Raw genomic sequence first — 8,557 nt, forward strand, 5'->3', positions numbered from 1 at the left:
AATTCGCTAGATAAACGCCAAAAAGGAGAGAGCTACATGGAGAATGAGCTCTGTATAAGGAGTGGAGTCTTTGGCTGAATACCAGGCTGTGTGCGCATAGGATGACACTTCATTAGTCCAGGCCTAAGAAAAACTGCCAGGGAAAGAACAATTACTGAGAAGCTGTAAGCTGAAAAATTCCTAGAGCTCATATGGGGCTGGGAATCATTCAAGTTCCCACCAGCCCAAGTAGAGAGACCTTATTGTAGCAGAGCATTTTCTAAAGATGACCCAATAGCTCTCATCCCACCTACTCTTCTACAATGTGACCTTGCTCTTCCCACGTCAAGAGGTAGAGTCTGATTTCTTCTCCTTTAATCTAGGAAAGCTTGTGAGTGCTTCTCACAGATGAATATGGTAGTGATTCTGTGTTGACTTTAAGGCTAAGTTGGAAAGGCTATGTAGCTTCCAGACACCCATGTCATCTACCACCTCTCCCTCAGCTCACACTTGTGACCGCACAGGGGGGCCCTCATGATCAGCTGATAGAGGAAGAAAAGGCCAGTCTTGGTTCATGGACTAGTCAAGCCACAAATGGATTGGTGCTGCATTACAGCCCATCCAGGGGCAGCCCTGAAACACAGGTGAGGGCAAATCTTCATAATAGACAGACCTTTCATGTATTTGTCATTTCCTTGTGAAGAAAGAGAATAGCCTGAGGTGAAGAATATAGAAGAATTCATAGTGGTGAATGGCTTGGCTATATTGGTCAGGGGACTAGGGAGAAGAAAGATTAGAAGATAAGGGACAAGGAGGTCTGGAGGAGAGACATGGATAGACCTATGGGAGTGGGCATGAAGTATGAAGACCACCAGAAGCCAAGCACCCAAATAGAATGCCTCCAAACACCCAAATAGAATGACTCAGCCAGTTGATGTCAGATGGCCTCTGTCATTGGCCACCTCAGTGCAAACTCCCAATCACAAAGACTGGTCTAGCTACTGCTGCCACATATGACCAACCTACCAGGAACAGAAACTGATGCTCAGCCCCCAATACAGCACCATCCTTCAAAGACACAAGCCAGCCACTTGTGGCAAGTTGATTACGCTGGGCCTTTTTCACCCTGGAAGAGGGAACAACTTATCTTGACTGGGATTAAACATATTGCATTAAATCAGAATGGATCATGAGCTTACACGTAAAATGTAAAGCTATACAACTTTTAGAAAACAAAACAGGAGAAAATCTTTGGGCACTAAGGCTAGGCAAAGAGTTCTTTGACTTGATGCCAAAAGCATGATCCATACAAAGAAAAATTGATAAATTTGACCTCATCAAAATTAAAAACTTTTGTTCTGTGAAAGATCCTGTAAAGAGGATGAAAGGGCAAACTACAATTGGGAGAAAATATTTTCAAAGCGCATATCTGACAAAGAACTAGTATCTAAAATACATAAAGAACTCTTAAAACTCCACAGTAAAAAAAAAATCCAGTTAGGAAATGGGCAAAAAATATGAAGAGCCATGTTACTGAAGAAGATACACAGATGGCAAATAAGCACGTGGAAAGACATTCGATATCATTAGCTGTTAGATATCACTACACACATACTAAAATGAAAAATAGTGACAACATCAAATGCTGGTGAGGATGTGGAAAAACAGGATCACTCACACATTGCTGGTGGGAATGTAAAATGGTGCAGCCACACTGGGAAACAGTTTGACAGTTTTTTATAAAACTAAGCATACAATTACCCAGCAATTGCACTCTTGGGCATTTATCCCAGAGAAAAGTAAGACTTATTGTCACACAAGAACCTGTACACAAATGTTCACAGAAGCTTTATTCATTACAGCCAAAAAACTGGAAACAGCCCAGATGTCCTTCACTGAGTGAATGGTTACACTAACTGGTACATTCATACCACCGAATACTCGGTAATAAAAAGGAATGAACTATTGATGAACGCGGCCTGGATGAACCTTCAGGGAATTATGCTGAGTGAAAAAAGCCATTTCCAAAAGGTTATGTACTGTATGACTCCATTTATAAAACATTTTTGAAATGACAAAATTTTAGAAATGGAAAACAGATTAATGTTTGTTAGGGTTTAGAGATAGGGGAAGGGAGGGAGAGGCAAGTGTGGTTATAAAAGGCCAACACAGGGATCCTTGTAAGGATGGAACTGTTCTGTATCTTCGCTGTGTGGTGGATACACAAACCTATACCTGTGATAAAATTGTATAGAACTAAGCGTATGCACACACACACACAAATGAGTACAAGTAAAATTGGGGCAATCTGGGTTGTATCACTGTCCATATCCTGGTTGTGACATTGTACTATAGTTTTGCAAGATGTACCATTGAGAGAAACTGGGTAAAAGAGTACATGGGACCTCTGTTTTAACTTTTACAACTGCATGTGCATTTACAATTATCAAATACAGATTTAACTGAACAAGAATATATTCCTGGTTGATATTCTAGATTTGTATTGTCTTACCTGCCAGTAGAGCCTTGACCAACACCACAATCCAAAGGCTTACAGAGCATTAGATCACTGACTTGGGATCGAGTGTAACCTTGCCTTGGACCGTGGGTCTCACTTGTCAGCAAAGGAGGTATGGGAGTGGGCACACGACCATGGTATCCCCTAGTCCTATCTCATACCCATAGGCTGCTGGCCTGATGGAATGGTGAAGTGGCTGCTTAAAGATGCAATTGAGACACCAACTTGGAGTTGATATCCTGCAGAATTGGGGCATTTTCCTCTAGGATGTAGACTCATCCTAATCAACAACCATTGTATGGTGCTGTGTCTCCAATAGGCAGCATACATTGGTCCGGGAACCAAGAAGTGGACTCACTCACCATCACTCCAGTGACCTTGTCCTTCCAGTCCCTGCAGCTTTGGGCTTTGTGGATCTAGAGGCCCTGGTTCCCAAAGGGAGAATACTTCTACCAGGAGGAAGTATTGTAGGAGTTCCAGTAAGTTTTAAGCCATGGCTTCCGACTAGTCACTTCAGGCTCCTCATGCCAAGAGATCAGCAGACAAAGAAGGATTCACCACACTGGCTCAGGTGATTGACCCTGGTCATCAGGATGTGGTAGGCTGTGTTACATGGGGAGGTGCAAGGAAGAATATATTTGGCACTCATGTAATCCACTAGGATGTCTCCTGATTCTCCCCTTCTTGATTGTAAAGGTAAATGGAAAGTGCAGCAGCCTTGATCTGAGAAGGGCATGGTGACCCACAGCTCAGATCCCTTGGGGATGAGGGTCTGGGTCACACCACCAAGTAAGCCACTTGGAACAGTGGAGGTGTCTACCAAGGATGAGAGGACTGTAGAATAGGTTGTACGAGAGGAAGATGTTGAGTATTGGCTGTGGCCTCAAGACTAGTTGCAGTAGTGGGACAGTGGGAGGGATGGCTATTTCATCTCACTAACCTGCCATAAGTTTCCCAAGGAAACAGACCGACCAGAATCCTAGAGAAGCTGTTCCCAGATGGAGTGGATTTGAACAGCGCAAGAGGTCGTTTGCAGTGGATACTATGATGTGCCATCCAGGTCTGCCCTTCAGGACTAAGATGCGTATTCCCTCAGCAGCCAGCAGTATTGCCTGTTGATGGCTCACAGCTGTGTGCCTCTCTGGGCAATGCTGTCAGCTGAAAGGTGCTTTCTTGGCTCATTTCTGCACTCTTTCACTGGGGGCAGCCCACATCCAAAGACTAGTCAATGTGGAGCTACAGAGCCCTAGTCAGTGCTTCAGCTTGAGACTTCTCTGTCTAAGAAGTGTCTCAAAATTAACTCATTCAAAACCATACTCAGAGTCCTCCCTACACCTTTCCCTTTTCCCCATTTCAGTAAATGTCAATTCCATGCCTCCAGTTGTCCAGTCCAAAATCTTGGAATTTTCCTTGACTCCTCTCTTTATCTAGTTCCCCAGACATATAATATACTAGCAAATCTTGTGGACTCTACCTTCATATCCACAATTTGACCACTTCTCAGCCCTACCACTGCTGACCCTCTGCAACTCACTATAAACTCACCTGGAGCACACTATTGCCTCCCAGCTGACTTCCCTGCTTCTGCGCTTGCTCCCTCCTGTCTATTCCATGCAAGCACCCAAAGTGACCCTGTTGAGAGCTAAGTCAGATCATGTCACTCCTCTAACAAATTCTTCTAGTGCCTTCTCCTCACACAGACTACAAGCTAAAATGTTTACAACAGGCTACAAAGCCCTACATGATCTGGCCCTGTGCCACCCATCTGACCTCATCTCCTGCCATTCTGCCCCTCTCCCTGCTCCAGCCTCTGGCCAGCATGCTGTTCCTCAAGCACACTGAGGATGCTCCTGCCACGGGGTCTTTGTACTTGTCTTTCCTCCTTCCTGGAATGCTATTTCCCCAGATGGCCACATCCCTCAATTTCTTTGGGGCTCTGCTCCATTATCACCTTTGACTAAGACATGTTCCCTGACTATCTTACATGTAATAGCAAACTCCACTCCCACCTTTCCACCACCCACTCTCCCTACCCACCTTGCTTAGCATTTACCACCTGACATAATTTTTTGATTTCTTGTCTATTTCCCTCACTAGAAGGTAAAATGCATGAGATCAGGGACTTTGTCTTTTTTGTTCGTTGCACTCTATCTCCGGTTCTTGTAACAGGGCTTAGCATGTAGTAGATACTCAAAAAAAATATTGGTTGGAGGCTAGCCCGGTGGCATAGTGGTTGTTTGTGCACTCTGCTTCGGTGGCCCGGGGTTCGCCTATTTGGATCCTGGGCATGGACCTACACACCACCCATCAAGCCGTGCTATGATGGCATCCTACATACAAAATAGAGGAAGAGTGGCACAGATGTTAGCTCAGCGACAATCTTCCTCAAGCAAAAAGAGAAAGATTGGCAACTGATGTTAGCTCAGAGCCAATCTTCCTCACCAAAAAAAAAATATATATATATATATATATATATATATATATATGTTGAATGAACCAATAAGTTTCAGGGACTTTATAATTTAGGCTTTCATACTACTCTGCCTCTACTCCAAAATAGCCACATCCTGAAATGCAGATACACCAAGACCAACACAGGAACACCTTAGTCATGTACAACGCACACTCTCACTGACCCAATAAACCTCTTATGGGAAAAATGTCTCTTCGATTGTAAATTCGTGGTCCTGAGTCACCCTGATTGAGTCACCTGACTCAAAGATTTAGAAAGAAGGAAGAGATCTGAGCTGACCTATCCATGGCACAGTGCCAGGGGCCCATGATACTTTTAGGGACCCACAAAAATATTTTAATTTCTTTTAGAATTAGAAGAAAAATGAGTGCAACAATAATGAATATACGATAATAAATCCAGCTTAGATTATATTCATCTTTGTATCAGTGCAATCATGAAATGGAATTTTTAATATCTTTTTATGGAAGAAGCAAGCCCAGGAAGCAAAAGCGGTCCATGAAAGTCAAAATGTGGCCCTTCCTGATACAGCTCACCTTGAAGGCTCTGCCTAATATCAAGGGCCAATAGGACAGGGAGCTGGAGGGGAACTGACCTTCAGCTGCTTTCTCATTTATTCATCATCCCAACCCAGCTTTTTAGTCCCACACTATAAAATGGGAAACTGAAGCTCTGAAAAGTCAAATGATTTTGGCAGTACCATTGAGATAGTAAATGGCCGTGCTAGGATTTGAGCCTAGGATATCGGAGACCAAGCCACAGGTTACCTTACTGCACTGCAGCTGCCAAATGGTGCCTGCAAAGCCACAGGCACAGGTATGTGATTAGACACTTTCCTCAGATCTGCCCCTGCCTGCCAAAGGCTGCCCCACACTGGGTCCTGCCCCCTGAGTCACCACAGCTCCACCCTGCCCTTCAAGAGCCCGAATTTACCTCATTTACCTCATCCCCAATGCCAAGCCCCTGCCCCACCCCTAGCTCCCGATCTTAATCATGGAACTTTAGAGAAATAGGGTCAAGTGGTAATGCCCCACCCGATGAATAGGCAGGTCTAGCTGCCCTCTCCTGCCTGTCATTCCTTCCAGAGAATAGTAAGAGCCATGAGTCTGGGAGGGGCTCATTCTTATTATTCCCACCATCGGCTGGGTGCCAAGTTCTCCCTCCTTTTGCCCATGGAAAGATCTACAAAGACTGAGGGCGTCTTCTGTCTGTACCTAATCATCCCCAGCACGAGCTCAAGGATAAGTTCTTTCCTGAGACCCAAGTAAAAATTCTCAAAGGGAGCCCCCTTGTCAGTCTCCCGTCCATCTGCCCCTGTTTGGTGAAGCCTCAAATAGGAATAGCTGGGTAGTATTCAATATCCAGGAGGAGAGCTAAAAAGTGTAGCATGGACTTGGGAACAGAGGATCCTAGTTGAATTCTGGCTCTGTGGATAAATAATTTAACCTCTCCAGAGGTTAAGACTTGCTGAACACAAAAAGAGCAAACAAAAGGTTCATAAAGTACTTAGCACAGAATCTGGAATAGAAGTGCCAGTAAATATTAGGGATGTTTTATGCCCAGTATGCCTTCCACTCCCATTTGCCTGGGTTTGTGGTTGTCATATTTCTGGGTTTCTCATTAATTCATTGAACATTTATTGAACACTTAGTATATGTCAGCCACTATGTAAGCATTGGAGACAGAATGTTAAACAGAAGAAATCTTTGCCTTTGAGGAGCTCGTGCTCTAGTGGGGATTGCAGAGAAGTGAACAGCCGACTACAGTACCATGTGCTAATTGTCCAGCTCTGGATCTCAGGCAATGGTGCTGCCATCAGAGGACCAAAAAGTCAGATAGCAGAGAAGCAGTTAACCTCCAAAGATTAGGTAGTGCATAGATAAACAAGAAACCAAATCATGGTAGTAAGCAAGATGGACCAGGATAGGTAATAATAAGACCCTGAGACCTAGCATTTGGCCATTTTATAAAGTAGAAGGTGTACACCTAGCTGTTCCTGGCTACCCTTCCTAAGGGAGAAGCCCCTCTTAGGGTCCTGGGATTTAGCCCTAGTTTTCTAAAATGATAATAATTTTTATCAGGACTGGCTTTATGAGTAAGTGGAGTAGGTTGCCACCTATGTGTGTATTCTGAGAGAAATGAGAGGGTGCCTCAGCCACATAGCAAAATGCTTCTTTATGTCACTGTTCCTGGGAGTGCGTCATTAGTCAGTTCTGAGGCATGCTCTGGCTGTTCCTTTGCTTAGGTTGCTCTTTTCCACATATTCAAATCCTATCTTGCGGCTTCTTGGTTAGCTTCTTCTGTGTGTGTGTGTGCACTCTTCTTAATTAGTGTTTGTATCAATTATCTATGGTTGTTTACAAACCACCCCATAACTCAGTGACTTAAAATGACTATTTACTCACAACTCTACAGTATGGGCTGGGATCAGTTGGGTGGTTCTTCTGGTCAGCTTGATGTCTCATGCAGCTGGAGTCATCTAGAGGCTCAACAGTGATGGGAAGATCCAAGTGCATTTCGTTCACATCTCTGATACCTCAGCTGAGGAGACTAGAACAGCTAGGAGTTGACTGGCATCTCTCTCCATATGGTGTCTCATTCTCCAGGGCCTCTCCACATGGCCTCCTCTCTAGCAGGTTAGCCTTCCTTACAGCATGGCGGCTGAGTTCCAAAAGGAAGCATTTCAAGAAGTAGAGCCCTAGTGTGCAAACACTTATTTACTTGTCTCATGTTTGTTAATATCTCATTGGCAAAGGAAGTCACACAACCAACCCCAGAGTCAACGTGGGAAAGGACTTCAAAAAGTGTTACTAATGGGAGGTATGGTTTTGGGGGGCCACCGATGTCTACCACAGTTTATAAACACAAGTTTACTTGGGTCTCAGAATGTCAACTTGGTCATTCCCCTGTGTCCAGACTGCATTGATTGTAAATCATCTCCTAGATCTAATACACGCTCACACACTCACACACACCTCTCACTCTACCTACCGCACGCCCACATGCTTAAAAAAAGCATAGCCTTTCACCAGGGCCAACTTATCCATAGACACAGTAGGCACAGTGCTGAGAGCTCATGCTATTTTAGGGGCCAACAAAAATATTTCAATTTTAAGTTCTTTTAAAACCAGAACGAAAGAAATGTAATAATATTGGGTATATAATAATGAATCCAGTATGGATTATACTTATCTTTATACCACTTATATAATATAAATATATATAATGTAAATATATAAAATATAATTTTTAGTATTTTTTTGCAGAAGAAGGGGCCCACAAAGGCCAAAGTGCCAAGGGCCAGTGAAAGCCATAATGCAGCCCTGTCTTCCTCAAGGAATGTGTTTAAGGGTCCACAAACTTAGTGGAGAGTGGATTCTTCCCCAGATCTGAGCAGAATTCCTGCTGTGACCACGTCCTTCCTTGTTCTTGGGAGAATTGAACACAGCTGCCTTTGACCTTTGAATCAGGATAACAAACAAAAAAGCTCTCTGGGAAGGAAGTGGAGGCCTGCAGCTAGGAAAGAAGAGCGCTGGTGTTGATTCAACTGGCCCCAGGGTCTGGCAAGGCTTGACTGCACACCAGTG

General features: G+C 44.0%; 1 protein-coding gene across 1 annotated transcript in view; it reads left to right on the plus strand.

Moving 5' to 3' along the window:
- DTL (denticleless E3 ubiquitin protein ligase homolog) overlaps positions 1 to 2,444 on the plus strand; it is an 84,459-nt gene extending 82,015 nt beyond the window's left edge. Inside the window, exon 18 of the transcript XR_001397063.3 lies at positions 1,842 to 2,444. The gene's annotated coding sequence lies outside the window, so the exon portion shown is untranslated. The remainder of the gene's footprint in view (positions 1 to 1,841) is intronic.
- The last annotated feature ends 6,113 nt before the right edge of the window (positions 2,445 to 8,557 follow it).

Source organism: Equus asinus, chromosome 25 (assembly GCF_041296235.1).
Source record: "Equus asinus isolate D_3611 breed Donkey chromosome 25, EquAss-T2T_v2, whole genome shotgun sequence".
Classification (NCBI taxonomy): domain Eukaryota; kingdom Metazoa; phylum Chordata; class Mammalia; order Perissodactyla; family Equidae; genus Equus; species Equus asinus.